The sequence below is a fragment of the Nipponia nippon genome, unplaced genomic scaffold (assembly GCF_047370975.1).
Source record: "Nipponia nippon isolate SJK-2023a ecotype South Korea unplaced genomic scaffold, ASM4737097v1 scaffold_7, whole genome shotgun sequence".
Classification (NCBI taxonomy): domain Eukaryota; kingdom Metazoa; phylum Chordata; class Aves; order Pelecaniformes; family Threskiornithidae; genus Nipponia; species Nipponia nippon.
In genome coordinates, this window is record NW_028262391.1 from 3382640 (window position 1) to 3408928 (window position 26289).

A 26289-nucleotide genomic window follows, 5' to 3' on the forward strand; every position below is an offset into this window, starting at 1 on the left:
CGAATATACATGAGCATAGCATTAAAAGAAAGGAAGAATAGCTTCTCTGTTGAGAAAACAAAGTTAACCTGTGGCTTCCCGATCATACTACGGAAAAAGCCAAGTATATAAATATCTCAAAAGCAAAGAAGTGCATGGTAGTTTTAATCATGCAGATAGAGACTAGCTAAACTGAGCAGATGACCTATACTGAAACAGAAAAAAAACCCCTTGAAATAATTAATTAATTCTGCATCTGTCATTCTAAAAGACCTAATTTGAAAGATAAAAAGACAAAATTTAGTCTCTAAAAATTCCAAGTTCATAACATTCAAATTCTTGTACTATATACATGAATCATAGAATGGTTTGGGGACCAGGCTGCTCAAAGCCCCATCCAACCTGGCCTTGAATATTTCCAAGGAGGGAGCATCCACAACTTCTCTGGGCAACCTGCTCCAGTGCCTCACCACCCTCATAGTAGTGAACTTCTTCCTTATATCTAATCTAAATCTCCCCTCTTTCCATTTGCAGCCATTACCCCTTGTCCTATCACTATGCTGCCTTGTAAAAAGTCCCTCTCCAGCTTTCTTGTCACCCCCCTTCAGGTACTGGAAGGCTGCTATACTTGTACAGTAGTACAGCAAATACATATAGGTATGAGAAACTAAAACCTGCAAGTTATATATTAGACTTGCTCTGCATAGCTTTCAATAAAAAGATATTTACGTCATACACTGTTCATTATCATCATCATCATATAGAGCCACATTTACAGGCTAGCAGTATCTTTTTATGATGCTCTGATTTTACAGTTGCTTTCAATTGTTCCTCCCATTAAAATTAGAGTTAAAAATATTAATTTATGCAATCTGAGCCATGGAATGACTTCAACTAAGCTAATGAGCATAACCTTCTCGGATGTCATCCATATTCATTTTGCAGATTGTGGCAATGCTTAATGGCAGAACCAGAACTGATGAAGCCTTAAGCTGTTTTAGTGCTACACTTCATAAACCTGCGAATCCAGGAAATCTTACCGTTGCCACCTACAGCAAGCACTGTGTATAATGCTAAGTAACTGCTGTAAACTTCATTAAAGCCATCAAGGGATTTGTGCACTTAGTCACAGTAAAGATTAGAAATAACATCAGCAGTGTCCATGCAGCAGCCTTCCTCAGCTGCAGGCTCCCCTCGGCTGGTGGAAGTGGAGTGGTTGTGTCCTCGAGGTGGTGATGCGCATAGGTCGAGCGCTTGCATGGCAGCATGCCCAGCCAGTGCAACTGTCCAGGGAGCACAGCTTTGTATCTTCTGTCACAGCACGTATTACAGGAATCACCAAGAAGCGGCAGAGTCAAAGGTCCAGAGCCCCATGACCTGTGCAAAAGCTTGTGCAACATCACCTGAAGATGCTGCCTGGGCTTACACTCCTTATGAGGTGACTCAGTGATACCCAAGCCATGCTGGATATTGGGAGGTAGGTAGTTGCAAAAGTATCAGTGATTCCTTTCAGAAAATTAGTTTTATTAGCAATCTTATCCAGTCTTGGGACCAGCAAATACGGAGCCATTCAGAACTACTACAGACGAGTGGTTTTCGTGAAAACAAATGGGGAAGAAGCTATTATATGCCTGATCTTAAGCTAGATGCATCTTTCCGAGTTGTGCTAGAAAACAATTTGTGTTCCCATATGAAATGTGTCCTCACTAAACATAAACCATGAGTTACAAGTTTAATATTCCTTATTATTAATATCATATAAATATTCTGATGAGCAAATCCTAAGAGGCTGCAGTCATGCTCCTAACCCCTTTGGCTTTGAGGACACCAGATTAGAAACAAATGCCTGACAGTACTTCTTAGGATCAGAGCTTTTCCTCCAACTAGTCTCTCATACACTTATCTCCAGCCATCCATGGACATGCATTTGTTAACGGTATCCACTGGCTGCAAACCTTATACAATATTTACACCTTTTAAAAATTACAGTCACATTGCTTCTCCATTACAATACTTCACACACAACTTCTTCAAATATTAACTTTGCAAGAATCTCAAGAAAATACAGCCTGGCTTCATTAATGTTTAGAGAGGCATTCAAAGTGAGAATATCCTTTACAAACAATTCAAATACATGTAAGCAGTCACTGAGATACACGGTTTATTGTTATTTTAATCCTTTCACATATGAAAGGACACAAATTCCTGTTAAATATATTAACCCACTCTTGTATATACATAGTCCAAACACTATTACAGAAACCAACAATTTATCCAGGAGCCCCTAAGCCCTAATCCTGCTTCTATGTCTTTCCAGACATCAGTGCTACAAAACATGAATATAATTAACAAGCAAAAAAACCTTTCCACTGGACACAGATGCCTGTGGCTTCCAGGGCAAGTAGCACAAACCACAGCCTTCCTCTTGGTGATTTTTAATTGGAATTTTAATAAAGGCTCTACCACACTGGAGCAAACTGCCGTTAGCACTGCTCTGACTCTTTTAATCAAATTCTTTGGTGATCGTTCTTGGGACTGACTGGAATACAGAAAGTTATTTTAGCAATATTTGTATTTTCTCTGATTTATAATTAAAACTTTTACTAAAGTAAAAAGACCCAAAAATTGTAACGTCCTTGCATATAGTATATTGGATGGCTCAGGCTATGGGGTCAGATCGGGTTTTTATTATATTTCCATTCCAGCAGTACCCAGAAACACTAATAACTGGATTTCCCAGGTAAGTGCCAAACAGGCTCACTGTGCACCATTCTTCAACACACATTTTGCTCTTAACATGGAGCTGCAAATTCCTACAGAATTTCAGTATATTAATATCTTTCGATAAACATTTGTCCCTTATCTCATAAATGATTGTAATAACAACAGGTTACAATAAATTCAAATAACTAAACTTCACTCTTCTTTGAAAGCCTCCTCATCTGCTTACCAATTTCACTTCATTTTTAAAAGGATATGTAGCAGACACTACATTAATATCTTAAAGTGCACACTTTGTATTTCCTGTCTCAACCTGAATCCAAGAGGCAGAGGTAAAAAGAGAACCTTAATTGCTCTGCAAATTTTAGAATATAGACTCATAGAATCATTAAGGTTGGAAAAGACCTCTGAGATCATGAGTCCAACCGTTAACCTAACTGCCAGGTCCACCTCTAAACCATGTCCCTAAGCACCAATATGCATGTAGATTTCTTATATCAAGCAAATCAAACTATAGACATCAAATGATTTCATTGAAGTTTTTTTTCTGAAAAGATTCTTAAAAATTGCAGCTAGAAATACATATATATATTTGTCATTGGTTTGCATTCAACAAGCACTTGGGTCAAACATCATTTCATACCTCTGCAAATTAAAACCTCTCAGTAAACGGATGGCTAATATCCTTCAACAGCAACAGATGGAATTTATTAGATCCCTTTCTTCAATGGCACAGTGAACCAGGTAATTGATGCAGTAATGCAAAACATTAATAATGCTATTGCCTCTGCTAATTCTAAACCTACCATGCCGTCTTTTAAATCCACTGTGGCAATTTCTGTTACTTCCCCCCACTCTTGTTGCTGTGCTTCATATTTCTGCATCAGAAACTTCTTTAAAAAAATTTCTGGCACAGTACTTCAATGAACACAGACACATAAATCCTGAAATACACCAGTCAAAGTTTTTCAAAACTAAGGAGGAAGCTAGAAGTTTAACTCCAAGTAATCTGCCCATGGTCCACTGGTTACTTAGGATTAGACTTAGTGAAAGTTTTTATGTTTGCATCTAACATTATCATCATATAATTAAGATACATATCTAACAAGTCTTTTGAAAGGACAGTTCCTCAAAATCTTTCCTTTTAAATAAAGGTAAGCATTTTAAAGGCTTTGCATTGGGCAAATATTGCTTCACCAGTGTCACTTCGCGAGCAAAATTTTTTGACCCAGTTATTATAAAAAAAAAAAAAAAAAAAGACTAGTTTAAACATAATTTCTACTTCATTTTCTATTTCTGATTATCTGAATCCAGTTTTCAAAAATGCCATTAAAACCACACAATTCATCAGTGTGTGATGTTTTGCAGCTGGAGAGTAGGCATGACTGGGGGAACACAGGCGAGCAGTGCCTCTTCTGCAGCACCAGCAGCCAGCTGGGCTCTTACTGATTCCGCAGTAATTTTCCTTTCCTATTTTGTAAGGAGAGATGAACCAGGAGACATGATAGGTAGTTTAAATGAGGTGTTGAGCAACTCGTAGGAGGGAAACAAGTTCAACACAATGTTGTCTATTTGGTTTTCAGGATGGCGATTGTAAAACTGGCCCCAGCAGTAATGAAGGGCTGAGGCGCTTATGCCTTGCATCCCACAGAGTACTCAAACACGTCTCAGTTTCATCACTCGGACATTATTGCAGCAAGGGAGGTTAAAAATAGCACACCAAACCAAAATAAGATGCACAGGAAGACTTGATTTATAAAAACTATGTTCAGAACTGATGAGAAAGAACTTCAGGACATTGTGACTTGGATACTTAATTGAACTGTCTCAAACTACAGAATAATAAGTTAACTAAAACTGCCTTCAGTTCCCCTCTGTTTTCTCGTCGTGCAAGACAAATGGCCAGCTAAATGAGCAACATCTCTGGCAGATTGTGCTGACTTTAGGATCTCAGTATTACACTATCAAGGTTTAGCCAGTTCAGGCTTGACAATTTGAGTGTCTGTTGGTCTATTTCTTTTATCTGATTTCCAGTCCCCTCTCAGAGGTCCACCTCCATCGCCCCTATGAAGTGGAAATATTATGAAAATAAGAAGATAGCCAGTGACTTGCCCAGCATTTCTTTGGTAGATGCTCAAACACAAATGATGCAGTTCTTCACTACTACTGTGAAAATGAATAATCTTCCCTAAGAACTGACACAGGGAGCAATATAAGAATGAAAACTAGAAACAGAAATTCCCAGAACCAACATCTGATTAACTGTTTTAAATAATACTTAATTTGCAGTTTGAATCTTTGAATATGTCTTGCTCTTAACAATTCACACAGTTGTCCTTCCATTTCTAAAATCCGTTATTTATGGATAAAAGGACAAGTTCGAATCACATTGCTTCAATCAGTCGTTGCTCTGGAGTAAATACTTTTTTTCTTTTCTTTTTTTTTTTTTAAGAAAAGACTGACTTTGCAATGTTAATATTTTAACATTGACTTTGTGCATCTGAGCAGTTGTTGAATATCACATATACAGAATTTTCATATATAGAACTGAGTAAGTGAGAACTGGTGTTCAAAATGAAGAACAAGCAAAGGAAACAGTTTTCATGATCATTAAAGATGCACGCATTATTATTATTGGAAACGTTTTAATTAAATGCCGTTAAATAACTGCATTTTTTTCCTTAGTTTGCTACAACGTATCACATCTTTCATACCTTGTTTAACTGGCCCTCATAGTAGCAAGGGGGGGCTTGCTCTGGACTTCTACCAAGGCTGCTGTAACATTAACTCTGACATTACCACTCACAACATCATCACTACAAACTTTCATGCCCTCCAGCCTATCCCTGGCATTCACGTAACCAGCTTGGATGGCAAAAGGTAACCGTGACCACCCATTTCAGAGAGGCTACAGGCTAAACCATGAGACTGTTTAACATCCTTATGGCCTTTTCCAGTTTCCAGTCGTGTACACAGAAGAGTTCTCTTGTGGTCACGAACAGATCCTGCAACACTGCACCTACACCACGCTTAACCTGGGGGCGTGCATTTAAGTGTCCTTGCACCACACTTGCATGACTACTCTTTAGAAAACAATAATGAGAATCTGCTAGTTACATAAAGAGCCCACCTAACCTAAGGAACAAGGTAAAACATTCAACTATGTTTAGAATACTCCATCATAAACAACTAGAAGCGATTGTTTACTTTCATATCTTTAATTATGTTAAAAATAAAATTAAAAAAGTAAAACACCACCTACGTGCAACAAGGAAGTCTCAAAACTAATGCTGCGGGACTAGTGCCTCTAATTAACCCTTTGAGCTAAGAATCAAGGCACGCGTCCGATCACTGGCAGCAACAGATTGGTAGATTTAAAGATGCATTAATGCAGATCACTAATGGCTGCGTTACACAGCACCCATGTCTTTGACACGCTAGCACGCATGGTTTCAAAGGGCACCAGAACTTCCATTGCAGAGAAATTCTGGTTAAGGCGTGAGGAAAAAACAAAACAAAATAAACCCCAAGCTATTGTACCACATTCTGTTTCAGCTGTATCCATGAAATTCTACCAAATCATTTGGAAGCTGTTCAAATATGATTTGGAATAACAAAAAGCACAGCTTCATTTCAAAGCCAATATCAAGCATTATTTTCCACAGGTCAGCACATTTAATGCTCTCAAAGCTGGAAAAAGCTTGAGCAGAATATAATTTCTTGCCATGTTTGGTTTTTTTTGTTTTTTTGACAAAATCGAGGAATATCCTTCCCACAATACTCTCCACCTCCATTATACTTTCTCACGTGGGATTCTGGAGAAGCCTGTGAAGTCAGGAAGGGAGAAAAGGCTCTTTGTGGAGAAAAGAACAGAAGGCAGGCAGGATGGGGACTGCAGAGCAAGTTCCTCTGCTGGCAAAAGTAGTCTGTCTTCCAGATGGTGGGAGAAGGGAGCTGATTACATTCCTGTGGGAAGAACTGCATAGCCAAATATTTGCCAGGTGCTTCAAGTCTCTTGCTCTGTGCAACTGTCCTGCCCTCTTCTACTCCCTGTTGTTTAGGACAGAAGCTCCATTTTCAGGACAAATTGACTGTTTAGAGATTGGAAGAAAATGTTCCCACTGAGGCCAAGACTAGCAGACGTTTCTAGGAGTATAACTTAAGCACACTTAGGTTAATAGGCGTAGGACTCGGAAATCAAAGTAAATAATCTGAGGGAAAGTTTAGTTTATCACATCATCTGATTAACATCCAAGAGTGCTAAAAGGCAGAAAGAAAACTCAAGGTAGCACTGCAGACCCCAGTTTTCATAGGTGGGCATTAACCTTGCATCAAGTTCTCTATTGTCCCTTAAGAGGTCGAACTGCATATAGCACTAGGTAGACGGAAAAGGACTACTCATTAGAGGTTTACTGTATTAGGGTTATAAAGAACCACTCCACAACTCCTACACTAGCACCACTTGGAAATTGCCAAGTACATTAACAAAGCTGCAGTGTGACACTTTAAAATCATCCCTTTAATCACATGCCACTCAAGATCATACAAAATCATAATAAACATCAGACTGACCATTTTAGAGTGCCCACCACTACTCTGAAGTATGTAATTTACTGCAGAGACGCAGGAAAAACAAACCACTTTTAGCAGAGCATTTCTAGATTATCAAGGCAACCTGCAAATACAGTCAAATCCAATCTTTTCCTGCCAAAAAAGGAACCCTTCCCACCGAGTTCAGATGGGTGAGCTTCTGTAAGCAGGTATGAAGCTTCCATAATGCCCTTGAGAAGGTAACAAGTGTTTCATAATGATGTTGTGAAAACTTCAACTTCTTTATTCCGAATGCCTGAGAGAAATAAAATGTTTGTGCTACCATATGATCCCAGCCGTTTTTAATGTATAAAGGCAAACAAAAAAATCCAAAAATGCAGAGTAGCAAATTTTCAAAGATTTAGAGTACAAGAACATACACAGGACCCATACCTACACTGACCTTGGCAATCAAAGGCCTGAGATGAGGAAGGAGTGACTCAGTTTTTAACACCGAGCACATGGACTGAACTTGCACTTTCTACTGATTTGCCTAGTTGCGCCTCATTAGCTGCATTTCTTGTCTTTTAATTAAAAAAAATAAAAAATAAAAAAAGCAGTATGCTCATTACCAATGATACATATTTGATAGGCTTTTTAGGCTGGTAGCTACATAATGAGTAAATACTTTTAGCAGCTATTAAATTTGAAATGTAAGGTAAGTAAAAAACATTTTTCCCCTGACACTAACATGTTTCTTAGACATACCAAAGCGCTCTCAGCTATATAATAGAAAAAAAAAAAAGCTTTGTCTTAATCTGTAATGATATTTCATAAATGACTTTTACAGTACAGTAATTCTAGAAACGATGAGAAAAGAAGACTAGCAGTGACAAGTGAGTTTATAGTTAAGCTGAGGTTTCTCTGGGGAGAGCACAGCTACCAGCATAAAAATATTCTTCTGCTGAGAGAATCCAGGGTTCTTGAAATAGGTTGTGCTCTTCCAGTTTACAGTATTTTCACTTTAAGAGCAGAAGGAAAACTAGATGCACCCCAGAATGGGCAAAACAGATACGAAGTGCCTGCAAGGAACATAAAAGAGCAACCTGGAATGCAGAGAAGTTGCTTATCCAAGGTACATTATTGCCCCAACAAGAAGGTGAAGACCACAGTAGGTGCAACTGGAATATCCAAAGTACCCACAAAAGTACACTATGAAAGTCACAGAAAGGTTTATTAAAAACTAAGGATAGTAGAGCAACTTATGAGATATTTCCTCAATGTAATCCTCAGCATGATCATAACTATTATACTGTCTGTTCAAAGTCCTGACTCTCATTGCAGGTGTATAAACGATAACCATTTATACCAGTGCAATCTGAACATAAGTTGATCTGAGAGACTCTCAGAGTCAGGAGACTCTTGGAAAAAGAGAAATGAAAAGGGGGGGGAAGATAAGAAGAGAAAAAAAAAAAAAAATCAGGCTTGCAGAGCTGAGGAGGAAAAAAAAAATAAAAAAAGATTACCTTATTTCTCCTTTCAGATACTTGAGGGCAATTTCATTCTTTCTCCCTCTCTTTGCACATAAAAAGAGAAATACATGAAATAGCCTAAATTTGTCCTCCTTCCTCAGCAAATTATCCCAGTAACTCCAATGGGAAACCTGCCAGTAGGAGCAAACAACATGTGGCATAGCTAAACCCTACAGAAAGTCCAGAAAATACCAACAAAGAATTGGACCGTCTTTCTTGAAAGATTCATAACATATCTGAGACCTATTCATAACATATCTGAGACATATTCAGCATCATTGTGATTATCTGAGCAACATCAGGCAAGAATCTACACCCGAAACTCAGCTGTAGTTTGATTGAGACATGGCTAGATGTAAGCTAAACTTGAATCTACAGAAGATTTTACAGTCCAAATTCAACTAAACATCTTTAATAGCTCTTCCATGAACATAACTTTATGCAATATTGTCTGAATACCTATCTTTTTCTGCAGATGTTGCTAAAAACATGCAGGGACAGGACACATTTAAGGATTTTAAAGTTATTTTGCAATTCTGTAGGTCAAGTCATGCTCCTGTTACATCATCACAGTTCAGGAATTACCTTGAGGAAATCAGTGCAACTAATTACAAGGCTTCAGTGAGAGAAAAAGAGAAGCTAGACAATTATCTCTAACATCCTTAAGTATTATTATTCTACTTCCCCTCCCCTTTCTCTATGAGACAGACAATATCTATTAATACCTTTTAATTAAAGCTTGAGGCTCAAATCCTTATTTTCACACTAGTGACACCCCTACCTTGGTATACTTCTAAAAAAAAAAAAATTATTTGGAGATTAACCATATAAGGTACCTACCACTTTCAAATCCTACTCTGATACCAGGCACCCTTTGCCTCCAGGCAGAATTCTTGAATAAAAAAAAAAAAAAAAAAATCTTTAATTTGTACACCCTCCAAAGTTCTTATTGGATGTGCCTAGTAACCTATTTGAAGCTCTTGATTGCTTGTGCCAGATAGGTTAATTTTTCCAAGTGCTAAATGAAAACATATTATGTTCACATTCAAATCAGAGGTATATTCCAGACCAACGCACTGTAATCTCAGATCTAGACTCCACAGCAGCAAATGTGACTTTATGTATCTTTGATATCATGGGTTGTGCCAATCTTTGCTTCATCTGCAATAGCAATCCCATTTTCACGTGTTTAATTTGATGTAAAGGTGTGAAAGTTGTTAGTCAGCTTCCCTAACTAAAACTGTTATATTTCAAACTGCAATTCATGGGGAGGTTGGGGGAGGACACCAGATGATCTAACCTGTCAGTCACAGACATTTTGAGATGCTTGATACTAATTAAGCATATCAGCTCCGATGCCAGACTTCTGTAAGACAAAGAGCTCCATCAAATTGATAAGACTCTGCTAAGCAGGGTTTAAAATTAATTCATAATTTCTTTTATGTTTGTCATGTTTTGTGAAAATGAACTGCCATTCAATTTTTCATAAGCTCTGCACAGGCAGAAGAAGTTTAATTTCAGGCAGTGTGCTGACAGGCCTGGGTAGTTTTATGAACAAATTATGATTACACACAGTGATCAAGCTCCAGATAATTGAAGCAGCACACCAAACTATCCAGCATGCAAATATTAATCGATGTCCCCAAAGTCTCTTTGAATCTGCGTAATCTAAGAAGTTTTAGCTTCTTTTTGCATTTGGAATACTTTCAGCATAAATGATTAAAAAGAATTATCTAAAGGATCTTCCAATGAAGATCATTCCATCTTAGATTTCCTACTGTTTGGAGACAAAACAGAGCGAGCCTGTGGCCGTAGCCTGACATTCAGAGCACATGCCTGGGCAGGGTTATTTCTGCATCCCATTTCCGATTGCAAAAATGAACGTGCTCCAAAGTCAAAACTTTACTCATCTATTTTTAGGGGTGCTGAATTCACTGTTCTCTAATAAATCAGCAGAGCTTTGAGAACACAGCACCTCCAAAAACACCAGCGTGTCTGAAGCTTTAATGGCAGAAACATGGCATGATAAACTAGAAAAAAAAAAAAAATGTAGGCCAATGGCATTAACTCTGTCTAAATGCCTAATATCTGACATACGTTTATTTTAAGGTATTTTGGATTTCTAGAGTTAACAGATATGTCTCAGTGCAAAATACTGGTATTACCAAGAATAATAAAAGGCTATTTTGAAGACTTAGTTAACTTCTATGTCTAGTCTACTGGTGAATATCAAGCCTGTGAATTAACTAATCACAGTGAAAACCCCTGTCTTTAATATTAAAAATCTAAAGCCACAATTTGTTTCAAGCTGGCAAAGAAAATGGTGAGATGCGTTGCTTTAGGCACTGGGGAAAAAAATAGCATTAATATTGTCAAGGCAACAATGGATATATTTTACTATTATTAGGTGGAAAATTGAAGGTGCAGAAACCCTTCACTTGCTTTGTAATAGCTTGTTTAATAAAGGGGGACCGGAATAATCGTTTTTCAACTTTAATATTATTATAGAGAAAGAGAAAAATGGTGTCTGCGATCTAATGCTGAAAACCATTTCCCTGCTGGCTGTGACCAGCTATGTCTGTTTTGACAAATCTATTGCTGCAGTAATCAAAAGAAAAACCTTTCACTATCACCTCATTGAGAGAGTCATGAGTGGTTTTCATTGATTAGCTCCTATTATAGCAATAATCCTCAATATGCTGCATGCTACATGTGAACACTGTTGTGTGTAAACAACTACCAGTGATTAGTGATCAATGAACAATTCTAGCCAGAGAGATAAATGTAATTGGATGAGAACATGTTAAGAGCTACTTCGTTTCATTCTCCTGATGCTCAAAGGAAGAAAAGAGATGTAGAGAGTTATCCTACCTTGTTAACTAGTATTTTTTTTTTTATGAACACAAACATTAGATCTATATCACAGAATCATAGAATAGTTTAGGTTGGAAAAGCCCTTTAAGATCCTTGAGTCCAGCTGTTAACCCAGCACTGCCAAGTCCACCACTAAACCATGTCCCTAAGTACCACATCTACCCGTCTTTCAAATACCTCCAGGGATAGGGAATATTCGGCATTACATCTGAGATGTAGCCCCTCAAATAAAATTTTATATAAGCAAAACTAAAGTCCTGCATTGTTTTTTGCCCAGACTTTTACAAGATTTCTAGTTATTAGTGTTGTATATTTTTCTGTTTATTTTACAGATGTACCAAACCATTTTACAGAGAATGGCTCTAAGAGCCACAAATTTAATAGTTGCAACAGCTACAGGTTTTCACACTGATGAACCGCAACATTAGAAATTAAAGGGAGCTGCAAATACAGCAGATTCTGGTCAAGTTGTTTCTTCGGGGCCCTGGAGCCCTCCCAGGCGGCAGCAGCAGAAGGCCAGTCTGCACAGAGGACTGAACAAACGCGGGGGCTGGACTGACTGCAGGTAAACATCATTTTTTGATCCAGGGGTTTGATAGCTTTAGCAGATGCTTTCCACAAGACTGACATGAAGTAACATTTCTAAAAATCAGTGGGAGGCATATGGCCTTTTTTCTTCACATCTGGTTTCCAAACAAAACACTAGTGGAGCAATAATAAGCAAACCACAGTGTTTTACACTTTTGCGAGAAGCCACAGAACAAGTTCAGTCTTCTTTTAGCCAAACGACTGTCCAATCCCTTGTAATGGCTGGTCCAGTTTTAGAATTGTGTTCTTATTCTCTTACGGAAATAAAAGCATAATATTCTTGTCAATGGGATACCCTCTCTCTGACTTCCATCTATTGTTACAGACATTTATCCACATTTTTCCACTGTCATTCTTCCCTGGCTTTAAGGTGACTCACTCATTCTTTGTTCGGTTTTCCTTTCACCTGAATGCAAATCACAATGCTATTGATGCCCACATATTCACACATAGTATGTTCTCAAACCAAGTAACATCTACAGTTCAGATTCAAGTAAACATACCAATAATGTCACTGGCAGTCTAACCGTCCTGAAATTAGCTTTAGCTGTAAATAAGAATGCCCTTTGATGTTTCTGACTGTTTTTGACTGTTCAGTCTGTGTGATGAATCCATAGGTGTACTTTATTCTTAGTCTTTCTCTTCCTTCAGGCTCAAAGGTTATATAAATTATTGAAAAAAAAAAACTTTCATTGTGAAGTGAAAGAACTGACTAGTATCCTTTCAGAAAAGCAGGTGCTCAGATTGTATGATATACAACTCTTGGGCTATGAAATTTGATGTACACTCACTGAAACATTCCACAAGTTTTGATTTAAATCCAGACTCTAGCAAGCTAGCTATGGGGATGGTAACGGAGGTGACTAGTACAACAGGGATCTCCAGGAGGCAGTGAGTTTTAAAAACCTACTTAGCTAGAGATATAACACCTCCTACAGCACACCCGAGAGCGCAGAAGCAGTGAGTGGGCAGAGCTACTGCAAAGACGGCAATTATACTTAACAATTCTTATAAATAGGGCTGTGTAACTGATGTGGGAAAACAACACGAGTGTGAGGGCATGGTTGGCCTAGCCACATGGCTTTCATCCTGAAGATGATGAGATGGGCACCCTGCAAGTACCAGGAGAGCAATTCTCCTTATTTTATGCACTGTAGGATAAGACATTTTTACCACGCCTCTTCACAAAGCCCAGCAACAGTCTGCGTCTTCAGAAGTGTTACCTCATCCTTTTGTGCTGCCCTTAACACGCAGAGGATGTGCTGCTATGATCTGAACTAACACGCCAGAATGGTCTGCATCAGCACATTCAGATTTGTTTCAGCTGGTCATTTATGACAAACACTGATGCAACGTTTCTGATTTCTCTTCCAATTACAGTCAGAGCTTGTAGCATTCTGTCACTTCCCGCACAAAATTACTCCCGAATTTACCAGTGCTTTCCCAGGTGAGGCACAAGTAATGACTGCTGGCAACATTCATTTCAGTACTCCTTGCCAACATCACACCTCTATTAAGGAACAACTGACAATCACAAGGCTTGCCGATATCATCCTAGGGCTTGTGTACCTTAATGAACTTAAAAGAGCAGTCTACACGAACTAACGTCTTCATTTGTGAACGCTAAATCCTCTCTACTTGAAAATTAGAGGCCTAAATCAGACGCTTTTAAGTTCTCACTGTGAATCATTATTTTCTATTACTGTATACATTGTAGATTGCTGCAGATAAAAGCCTTGTCTTCCATTTACAACTGCTTAGAAAAGTAAATTCCTTTTTATTAGCTATAGCATGTAAAGTTTTGCAAGTGCATTATCAAAAGCACCTAATTGTTCTTTGAACCAGTAAGTACATATTTCTCTTTCCAACTGAGAGTTAAGTTTCTAGAGCACCAAAATATCCTACTGCATGTAGCAGTTTTATATAATGTTTTAATTATTTGTGCAAAGCCTCAGACTAAGTTCTGAAGCCGTTAGCTTTCTTGCTTTATCTAAACAAAAGATTATTCACACGTTAACAATTAGGATAAATAAGAACTTCAGTGAAAAAAATAGTAAAAATAAGGTCAAGATATAGCTAGTTCAAAAATACATTTTGTTATTTTATCACCTATAAAATCCATGATGGTAATAACAATGCTGAAACACGAGTACCAATTTCAGTGATAACTGCACTGAAGAGAGAAAAGTGTCTCTCTCAAGGCTGTAACGTTATTACAGGAATGGCACTACAGAACTAGGCACATACCTTAAGGCCTGCAGGAATGATAGATGCAACACGCTAATTCCTCATGGCTAAAGGATGTTATTACACTGTAAAGGTCATTTGTTCAATCTTGTGATACATCTTCAGCTGAGAATGGCAATTTAGAAACTTTAGCTAAAATGCTACAATCAACAAGTAAGCTACAATGGCAGCTCTGCAGTTAAACAAATCAATGACCAAAAGAAGACTTCAAAAAAATCAGTAATACTCTCTTTTTGAGAGACAGGAAAAAGATGATGGCTGCTACTTGAATTAATTTATTCTAATAATTTCAACATCTGTGATTCTTTATTTTGAAGTAATAGCATCAAATTTCCAAAGGACAGTAGAAATTGACACAGTAATTTTGAGCATAGACTAATAATTAAGGATTCAAAATACCACATCTGTAATTCTAGGTATGTCTCGGTGTATGTATCCTCATGGGTTCCTCCCTGCCCTCCTTTATTTTTTTGAGGGAGACACAGAGAGAGAGAGAGAGAGAGAGAGAGAGAAAGAGGGAGAGGGAGAATCTGGCGTATCATGTATAACATTTGAAGTTACAGAAGCTTGTTTTGCAAAGGTTCGCAGGGCGCGTATTTAGCAATGTTAGTTTTCACAGAATACTGCAAGATTAAACCAGAAAAAAAAAAACTTAGAGAAAGGTTACAAAAAATAAAGTTCATTTCCAACACGTAGATCCTGTTCTGGAATAGGAAGTATAACACATCAAGGCACAAACTTGCTGTACGACACTTCAGAGCCAGCTGCCATCAGATCTCAAGAAAGATATTTTGACAATCCCTACCAGGAGCTACTCCTCCACTGCCTCAGGACCTCCTCCCACCTCTTCCATGCTTCTTGCGAGAGCTACTGCAGACAAGAGGCCTCTGCCCGGGCAGTGGCAACAGCAAGAGCAAAAATAGCAAAAGCTGCCATCAGGGATTTGTTGTATCTGCCCCCAGTTGGCAGACCTCGTGCCCTCCCCTTGCTGTAGCTCAGGCAGCAAAACAGTAAATGAGTTTTAAATAGAAACTGAACTTGATTCTCTTCATGGTGACATTACCACGTATCCTTCAAGTTCGGTGGAGACTCTCCCGACTTACACAACGTTTGAAAGAAGTCAAGGCACACCATCACAATAGGATCTTTGCAATTGCACTTTCATTACCCATACTGTGGTATTACCACTTGATATTACCAATATCAAGTTGGTTTGGGGTTTTTTCCTCCCGTTTTTTATTTGTTTTTTTAAAAAGTCTTCATATTCCTCCTTCTCTGGCAATTATTTTTAAAATAATAAATACACTAACAGATGTTTTACTGAAATATTGTCCATAATGAATCCTTTATATAAGTCTTTTTTCTTTTTTTTTTTTTTTAAACCAAGAATAGAATCTCTTTGCCTCACAACATTTAATTAGATGTACTTAAAGTTTTTAGCCAAGGCAGCTTCTTCAATAATTAAGGAGTTATATGGTATGCAAATATGTAGTATTTACTTATAGTTTATGTCAGAAAAAAGGCAGTCATGATTTAATATATACTAAATCCTCTATGTTATTAATTTATCTATATGGAAGATGAGCATTTTCTTCACTATTTCCAGATACAGCTTGATACAATATGTGCATCATTTACCTGAACATAGACTAAACAAGCCATGAAGGCATCAGGAAAGGTTTTAATGCAACACACTACAGCAATGCTAACTCTGCGGGATGTTAGGGCAACACTGACTCCACCTGTTCTTTCCACAGACAGCCTGTCATTGCCGTCAAGCAGGGTAAAATTACTCAATTTAACCAAGGAGACACCATACGTTTGTCCAAAATCTTTTCTTCAAGATTCAGTTCCCTCACACGATCCTTTCACAAGTGGGACGAGAGCATCCCTAAGGTTGATTTGGCAAGAGAAGACCATCTCAGTCCAAATCAGTCCTGACTTTTCAAGCATCCATGCCTAGGTTTACTCAAGGAGATGCTCTGTCACCTATCCTGTCTGCTTCTCAGACACCAGCTGCAATTTAGGAGAAGCAGCTATGGAAAAGCTCAGTGTCACATTGTGTCAAAAAGACTGCCCTTTTTATCTTTTGTCAGGTTACTGCGTTCACAATGGAAGAGGAGATTTCTCAGCTTGGAGACCTTCTGGAGCACAAAACGCAGCAGGAAGAGCACAGGAGGCCCCAACAGCCCAAGGCCCTGGGATTCCCAAGACAAGCAGGCAGAAGAACTGCTGTCAGCTCTCGGCGGACAGAGAGGAGTATGTTTACCTGGGAAACCAAATTTTGCACAGGTTCTCCAACCCATGGAGCCACTGAAAACTGTTGGACTTGAGAAAGCAGAAGCGGAAGGAAAGATCTCCTCATTCAAGGGCACAGTGGGCAGGAAAGAAATTTGCTTTTCTAATCTTGTATTTGAATCCGCCTCATCCTGCAGATCAGAATGCTCCCTATTCCGTTCTAATAAAACCAAATTCTAGAGATTAGAAGCCCAGTAGTATCTGCCAGCATACTTATTTTAAGGAAACAGTGCTGGCAGTTACGTTTCAAAGCTACTGCTAACTCAGGATCCTGTCAAAATTTTCAGAAATGCCATCTGGTTAAATATCCAGCATACCCTGAGATACAGTAAATGCATTATACCTACAGGCACTAACGGCCACTTTCATCAAGTATCAGAGCACACTTGCTGCAGTCTCCCTGCAGAGCTGATGGAAAGACAACAGCAGCCCCAGGTGGCTTGGGCTCACCTCCTTTCCACTGGACACGTGGTGAGATCGGGGCCACCAAGCTCCTAACCTGGGTACCTCAGTAAAGCACCTCACACGAGGTGGGATGAGCACAAACTGTCACTGGCTTTGAGGGAGCTGTGCAGGAGCAATTCAATTTGTATGAGCATTTCCCACACTCATTTCTTACTGCCCAGTCACAGGCTTACTCAGAGAATGAAGCATCCTCAGTATGCATCACCCTTGTGCTGGAAAGCAATGGTGTGAAGAGACATAATTTCTGTCATGTGAGGAAAATGAAGAGTTGTAATCACTTCCATCTGCAGTGGAGCCTATTTTATTCATCCTCTTCTTGAACTGCTATTTCTGGGGGTCTTAATAAAAGTTAAAAAAGTAAAAGTAAGAGCAACTTTCCCATTTCTTTTCTGTACTGACAACCTTGCAGTTTCTGAATGATAAGCTACACAATGCTTCACATGTTTTTCTTGATGTAAAGAAGTAAAAATCCTGACATCATAATGCCATGGAAGGACGTAACTGAACACACATGTCCAGGGAGGCAGAAATTCTACTGTTTTTCCATCAAAAGCTAATGTGGTTTCCCTAGCTGTGGGACAAAGCATTTCAGTGCCGTTAACCCTATAGTGCTTTTGTGCTATCTTTTAGGATCAACAAGCAAGTCATAAACTTTATCCTACTTACGCTAGCTCTTTGCTGTCCTGTTTTTGAACATGTCTGAAAGAGCTTCTCAGCTATATTCCATTACCTTAAGTACTTAAATTTCGTTTTCAGTAAGGCACTGTTTAATGAATATTTATGAGTAGATCCTGCAGTGTTCATTGAAACTGTAGACTTCTCTTCACAGCAGGCTACAGATTTACATTTTGCTTTTTATTACTAAAATGTTAGCCACACAAATTGATGTCACTTAGAAAATAAGATGACAGTTCTTCCTGCAACTCTAGCACCTTCATCTGAGTAACTTCACGTATCATGTTATTCTTTGGCTCTGGAGAAATATAATTTATATTTTTGATATGCAGTATTTAATTAAAAATACATCATTATGAAGCTTCCAGCAGCCACAGTTTACACATGGCAGCCTCAAGTCGGCAAACCACCGTGAATAGTCTCCCTGAAGTCACTGAGATCACTGACGTGAATAAAATTACTCACTTGCATAAGCAATCACAAGACAAGACCTTCATTACAACCATACACAACCTGATGAACAGCAGTGTTAACGCTGAGGCTTCTTCTGTAGGCACTGATTAGGGGCTGTTGATCCCAACAATGGCGATGCATGGGAGCAGCACTGCAAGGCCATCTTGTCAATTTTTTGCCAGGTCCAGAAACGCCAAACCTTTCTGCCAGGTGGCAACGATCACGTAAAGAAGTTACTCCATTGCAACAAACATGGAAAACTAAAAACATCTGTATCCCTCTCTTTATCAACTTCAGCTTTGCACTTGCAAAAGCAGGGGTAAGCAGATCCAGTTTTGTTTAAAAGTATGCACATAACTACCCGTGTTCAGAGATTATAGAGTTCATTTATTCCAAAATAGATAAGTGACCCAAACATTTTGCACACAGCTATGTAACTAATCAGTGAATAAGCACCAAGCTCACTTCTGTAACCAGCTACGCTCCAAGATGAACTCAAACAAGGCCAATTTGAGCAAAGCAGCCCAGGAAGCAGGGGGGAGGGAATTAACAAACAAAACAAAACAGGCTCTGTGGTATCCCCTAATTTCCGTAATTTTACTGTTAAATTGAGTTTCTTTGTCTTTTTCTTTAGAGTAGCAAGAGATGTGAAAAAGATATCAAAACTTCCATAGTGTCAAACAGAGCTTCAGACATACCTGCTTTGTAGTTTTTGCTTAGGAGTGTTTGCTTCCTCTGAGTAAAGTTATCCTTGTAGGCTATGAACAGGTTGCAGCTGCCTGCAATACAGGATTTCTATGGAAGATGTTAAAAACATGCTTTTGTTTGTTTGTTTATTTATTTAAAGAAGCTTAGCTGTCTTAAGCCACGTATATATACACACACATATAAATAAAAACACCTTTTCTGAAGGGCAAGGTAGACCTTACACACTCGGGGATTCAGTACTAACAAGGCAGCACTTCCATTCTATAACTTGCCGGGTAGAAAGTTCACAGAAGTAAGAGCAAAGAATTTTCACACGAAATAAAAAAGAAGTGGGCAAACTGGGCTTTGTCATTTGTCAGTTCTAGAAATATTTCTAATGCAAATGATACAATATAATCTGACTTTCAAATTGCAATCAACGTTCAATTTGTAAGCTCACAGTTCAGAACTCTTGCTACTTCAGTATTTTCTATCACATGGAGAAGGCTTTCTATTTTTTTTAAAGATAAGACTACAGAGAAATCTGTTATCCAAGTTCAACAGTTGGAGCCTGCAGACCACATCATTCCCTTGACAGCGTGTATCAGAATAGGGCTTCACAATACCTGTGCACTGTAGTTATTTATGCAAGAATTATAAATTTTAATGTTACAATTGTAATTGTACGGTTAAAGCAGACTACCCTCAGTTCTGCTTGGAATTTCTATTAAAATGTACTCTTCCTTCCTAATGCAAGACACGCTTTTTTGTACATGAATATTGCTTTGTCCCTTGGGCGATGACTGAAACATCAAATACTCAGAAGTGAGTTGCAGCGCGTCACCTGAGCCAGAGAGTAATCGGCTATTTGCCCACTCTTAGCCTATGGCTAATGCAAAGTAAAATGAAAAGTTTAAAAACAAACATGATTTACTTGGCCTTCAAAACAGTGCAAGTCTAGGCACAGGATCTCTAAGTACTTGGTAACACGCTAACCCATAGTGACTTGCATTTAGCCACCTGAGCCTTCACCTTCAATACAGACCCGTACTTGATGGATGCAGAAGATGCATCACACTGTCAAAATCCCAATTAAAACACGCATGAGAATCAGGAGATGAAAGTCACGTGCTATGGAAACATTAGCCAGTGCGTGATCTCTGATAAGCTCAACGCCTGTGTAATGGACCATGGAATTGCAGGTCATTGATACCGCTAAAACTAGGACTACACTTTGACAGCAAGTTCTACATTTAATAAGTAAATAAACAATCTGTATTTCCCTTTAAAACATCTTTATGGCTTCATGTCAAAACAGATTCTGTCCCATTATAACTATTCCCCCTTTGCTTTCCTGCTATTGGGTTACCTCTCACAAAATTAGGTCTTGATACTGTGAACAAAGCATGGTATCAATGCCATTGCTGCCAATATAACTATACACATAAAGCCAAGTGTTGATTCTTAAAAGTACAAGATCTTTGAGATACAGTCTAGTTTCCAAGTTATCAAGGTTGGATTTTCTCCAGAATAAAACACGCTTTCTGCAAATAAAAATCAAAGCTAAGCAGCAAATGTGCCTTCCTCACATATGCTCTAATTTATAAAAGTGCTTGCAGACACCTAGCTCCTGAATTCAACGGTACTTCTCTAACACTTAAGAGTAGGTACAGGTATAATATCTTACTGATCAAGACTACACAATGCTGCAGAAAGGACCCAAAAGAATAAGACTGTAAAATCATTTACAGGTGTAACTGGATCCGATGACAGACTTCCTCTATATAATCAGAAAGATAGAAATAATAAAAATTCCAAACAAGACACACCAGAGGTTTATATTAATATACAATTTTATGGCATTGATCTTCTGCCATCAACAGATGGAGAGATTAAAATGATATTGTTACACCTCGGGTTTGAAAGAAGCACAGCATGAGATACTAAAGGATTTTCCAGGGAACATTGTAACAAAAGAGTCTCAATGGGAATTCTGCAGATAAGCACACAGGGAAAAACTGAACATAAAGCGCTGTACCCGTACTGTTTCTCCTTGTTGAAATTCAAACAGCCAAATCGCTTACGTACAACAAAACCAGATTTTCAAACAAAAATCAACCTCACCTGGAGATACACAGCTGTCATCCACACTTGCATTTCAACAGCCTGACTGGGAGAGCCTGGCAAAATGTTTGAACAAGTACCACATTCACATTTTGCTTTGTCCTTCTGCCAAATTTGCACTTTTTCCATTTATGAGCCTTCTGCAAGAATAATTTCTTGCAGAATTGCTTACTTCCATTCAAAGGTTCATGAAAATCAAGCACCCCAACAAAGATTAAAAGATCTAGGGCATTTATTTGCATCAAGAACAAACACTACATTGCTGAGATTCTCTCTTTCTACCTAGCCCATAAAACTTCAGTGGTAACTCACTTTTTCTGCATAATATTATAATGGGATAGAGAGTGAATCAAAAATACATACAGCAATAATTTCTGTAAAAGGTATGTACCACCAGCATAAAAACAATATTTCACTTGAAGTTTCACTTAACATCCATCTTTGCAAATATCTATTTTGAGGTAACTGAAATGTAAATCAGAACTGCCTACAGAGTACAACAGTCTGGAAATGACCATGCTGTTGCACTTGCTAAGAAGCTGAAAACTTCAGGTAAGTTGTCCCAGATTAGCTTTTATGTATCCTTCTGTTAGGAAAGTCAATGCCACCTTTACTGTTTTTTGTATATTTTATACAGACAAGCAAAAACAGGGTTGATGAAAGAGTGTGGTCATATAAAATTCTCCTACAACACAAACCAAACAAACTTTACATCAGAGAATTGGATGAGAACAAACAGGATTTTGCTCTACATCCAAACAAGCAGCTGTTGATTGCTATAGTAATTAGTAAATACAACGTTTGTATACAGTACTGTAGGTATGGATGTCAAAACCCATGATACACTGGGAACAAACAGTTTTCAAATTGCAATGATATCCCCTAGGTTGCCAGGAGTAGCAATTAAGGTTTTTTTCCCCCTTCAAGATCAGTGATGTAAGGACCAGATTTAGCCTCCTTATTCACATTCAGCTACGTATTAACTCAAAGCAAACCCCACTGCAGTAAACAGACGCAAGTAATAAGGACATCAGAATCCATCTAACAGAGATAAAGTCAAGTTATTATTTATTTACAATTCTGTCAACCAACATAATTTCCAAAAAATACAAAATATGAAGGAAAAAAGTAGCCAAAGATAATGACACCATTTTATTCCTTAATTAGGATAACTTTAACATGCTAAAGATAACCAGAGAGAAGGGAAAAAGAGAGAAGCCAATTTTAAGCACTTACTGTCAGCAAGCCTGTATTAAGCATCTTGTTGTGATAAGGCAGGGAAGAAAAAAAAAAAATCATCCTTTTTCAGAACCCCACTCTCTAGACGTTTGATTTAACGGATTACACTATTAAGTCCTGTTACTAAAGAGCTATCTTCCAGCCTCCTAGTTTCCTCTCACACTACAAACACACAGTATTTGCATTGCACAGAGGTGTATTTCCTCTTGTGACAGCTCCCCATGAAATATCTCGAAGTCCTCTTGTGCATTGAACTGTACCTTTTACACCCAAACACGTCCAAAGAGCTTGAATACAGCTCTAACAACTCTGCTGGGGTTCCTCGTTCCTTGTTAAAACTGGAACAGAATCGTGTTTCTCCCTCAGGCACTGCCTTAAAAAAAAAAACTTTAGGCCATACGTTCTTGAATTATTTATCAGAAGTTATTATGCAAACAAGGATTAAATAATTCTCTTTGAGCTGCTTGGGGTAAGCACAGCAGCTAGAGGCATATTGCCTGTGTGATATCTACATTTTATCCAGCCTTCCTGGCAAACAAATTGCGTTTTGCTAGAGAGATGCAAGACCTGATTTTCCTCTTTACTCACACTGGTGTAAATGAGAGAAACCGCCTCAGAATTTGATGGAATTACATCAGCATAATGCTGGGTGGTGAATCAAGGCCACTATTTGTTTCCAAATGCACTTGATTAATGAGTATTGGACAAAAATAGTACAGGCTTCGACTTTATTCTGCCCTCTTGCTCAATTCATCTGGCATTGCTTTAAAAAACAGCTAATCTGCTAATGAATAAAGGAAATAAACAATAACCACAGAACAATTTCAACTTTTTAAAAAAAGCTAACTGCGTCATCAACCATATGCAGTAGAGGAAATTCTCAGTATTTTCCAAAACAGGCATCACTTCCTAAATACACCTTAAAAAATATTTGTAATCTATATATACTTAAGCAACTGCTGTTGCTCCTGTATGGTCTCAGTTCAAGAAAGTTACCAGTTGTGCAATAAAAGTAATCAAAAAAGAATAAAAGTTATGAGCTGTATCCGAGTGTGTTATGTGGCAGAAAATAACTGGACAAAGAAATAAAATAAATTATTGCTGCTGCCTAGGATAAGTATTACCTTATTTTTGCTATTTTGTTCTATATGCAAACTTACGAGTATACGTGAAATGCCCATTCCCTTTAGTAAATTCCCAAAGAGGACAGATTGTTTTGTTCACTTCTCAGAATTCACTTATTTACACATGCACAGAAATATACACAAACACGCACACGAGAGGTTTTCAGTTTCTCAGCACGGCAAGGCAAAAATTCCATCTGCTACTATTAAAGGAAGGGATACTGAAAAAGTAATCAGAGATATCCATGAAAAGCCACGTGCTCATGCCACTAGTGTTTGAAGGATGTTCCTTTCTAAACATTTAGGCAAGGTGCATCATCCAGGTGCAATATACTTTGATTTAGAGTCAGATCCAAGAAAGACTTAGCTGAACTTTTATCACCTAACACCAAAAACTGAATGAAGTAAAAAAAAAAAACAAAACAAAAAAAAAAAACCAAAAAACACATTGTCTACTTTACTCTGGAGGCAGTAACTCCAGTTCTTCTGGGCAACACTGTTCCATGTCAATAAATAAGCCACAAGCTCCGGTCGTTGTTGCCAGGATTCTTTCCTTATTTTGTCCAATGGCTTTTTAACCCACAATAACAACAGTAAACTCAGGCTGAAACTCAGTCTGGTCTTTCCCAGGCAAAGGCCTTAACTATTAAACAAGGCTCCTCTTCCTTACCTTCTGCTGGGCTCGCATAAGAGATCTCCTACCTGTGCACAGCCCCTGGGTCTCTCACACTCCAGCCACAACAGCTCAGCAGCGTGCAGACCACTACAGTGTCAGATGGCAACTGAGAGAAGGGGAAAAAGCTGGGGTACATTCAGCAAATATATATGGTGCAGCCCTCAAACTGAACCCCTCAGACTCTGGAGACTGATAAACCACAGTCTGAACCTCCTAGGCAGCCTCTTTGGCCACCACTAGCCCCTTGAAACATGCTTCTCAGCAGATCAGGCTTCAGATGCTGCACAGGTGGAGTCCTCCTGGCAGCCCTGAATCAAGCAGCTGTGTTTCTAAGGCAGGTGGAAGTTCAGACTCACCTTCTTGGCTGAAGATATTTCAGTGGCTAATTCTGTAACTCTCCCCTGGGTGAATCTAGCCCCAAGCAAATGCAGTGACTGATAGCTAAAGCCAATGGAACTTCTTAATTAATGTCAATGGGTACAGAATGAAGTCCTTAAAGAAGTTAATTAAAATTGAGGGTTTTGGTGCAATATAAAGATGAATAATGTGCTTCATCTATTAGTACAGAATTAAAAAGAAACCCCCAAACAGTAGCTCCGACATTGTTCAGGAGTCTTACAAAACTCCAGAGGGGAAAGAATGGAAAACTGGAATGCTCTTTACTGCATCTTAACCATAAATATTCAAAGGCGAATAATATCGCTAAAAAGAAAGTTTTAGGTCTACAGGATTTCACCTTTTGGGAAGAAACAGAGGAGAAATAGTCAGAGACCTTTTGTAGTTCAGACCAAAAAAAGCTGTGTGCCGATTTGGGTTTAAGGTCTGTCGATAGTAGCAAACCAAACCAAACCGAGCCGAGGCACACACACCTGAGCAAGCAAACAGCTCCGCGGCCAGGTACCGCAGTTGCTGCCCCCGCCGGCGCCGCGGGCCACCGACGCTGTTTGTGGATGCCCGCCTGCCCCACTGCCGCTGCTTGCTGCTGGAACTTTAGAAGAAAAACATCGGTAGCGACATTTCTTTTTCGCTTTTGTCCTTGAAAATTAATAATCTTTGACATACTGCAACGCACGGGCTGGTCTTGCCAGATATTAAGTGCCCTCTTTCTCTATGCACTAAGTGCCTCTCAGAACCAAGATAGGAATCAAAATAAAGCACGCAATCAGATGCTATTCAAGTAGATTATTTTCTTTTCCCATATTTAAGTTGTTGATAGACAGATGCAAAAGCTTGCGTCTCCTCACACCTCATTAATTTTTATATTTGGCAGTTTAAATTTAAAAAGTCCTCAGAAGATTAACACTGTTGTTACACTTTCTGTCTTAGAAAGGGAAAAGAAAAAAGTGTCATGTGTTTTGGAGTTTTTCAGTCCTGGATGAATAATGACTTTAAAAAAAAAAAAGGCGTGGTTTAAGTACCAAATATTTACAGTTTATGGGCTCTGATCAGCGTAGCTGACACACTTACTTGCCACGCTGAGGAACACACGGCAGCAGTGTGAAGAAATAGGAGATCTCAGTGTCCCAAAGACAGCGGAGGGGCTCCTTTCGGGCCCGGGGAGGAGAACCAGGTGCCCAGGGAGCAGAACGTGACCGACGGCTCCCGCCCGCCCGCCTCACCTGAGGCCAAGAGCAGCCCTTGCCGCAGCAACCGCGCGGGCCTGAGGCAGCGGCCTCCCCTCAGCGCCCGGCGCCCAACCGCTCCCCCGGCTGCCCGGACCCAGTGGGGCCCCTGGGCGTTACTGCTGCCCCACAGCCCGAGCACTGGGGGGAGAGAAATGCCTCCAGCTGCTGAACGAGGTGTTGCCAAAGCATGGGGAGGGCTCTTTTCCATGTGCGTGGGTTTGTGTGTGGTCGGAGGAGGCGTGGAGAGGCACATTACAGGAGAGGTTAGTGGGGATTTGTTTTAGGTCTAGTCGCTTCTGTGTTGGCTGATAATTGAGATAAACAGCTAGATTTAAAGCTGGCCAGGGGTAGGAGAGAGTACTGGTGGTTGTAATGTAATGGCCCAAACAATTATTTCTTGTAGACTAATGCCTTTCTACTGTGTTGTTTAAGATAACTTTCGTAAGAGTCCC

The 26289-nt window shown here is 39.0% G+C and overlaps 1 protein-coding gene and 1 long non-coding RNA gene across 9 annotated transcripts in view; both read right to left on the reverse strand.

The window, feature by feature from the left end:
• NLGN1 (neuroligin 1) overlaps window positions 1-26289 on the reverse strand; it is a 399023-nt gene that overhangs the window by 130606 nt on the left and 242128 nt on the right. The window lies entirely within an intron of this gene.
• LOC148050762 (uncharacterized) lies at window positions 12423-19084 on the reverse strand. The gene is made up of 3 exons (XR_015700598.1): window positions 19061-19084; window positions 14472-14576; window positions 12423-12478 (listed from the first exon to the last, which is right to left on the reverse strand). It is a non-coding gene; the product is annotated as an uncharacterized LOC148050762 (long non-coding RNA).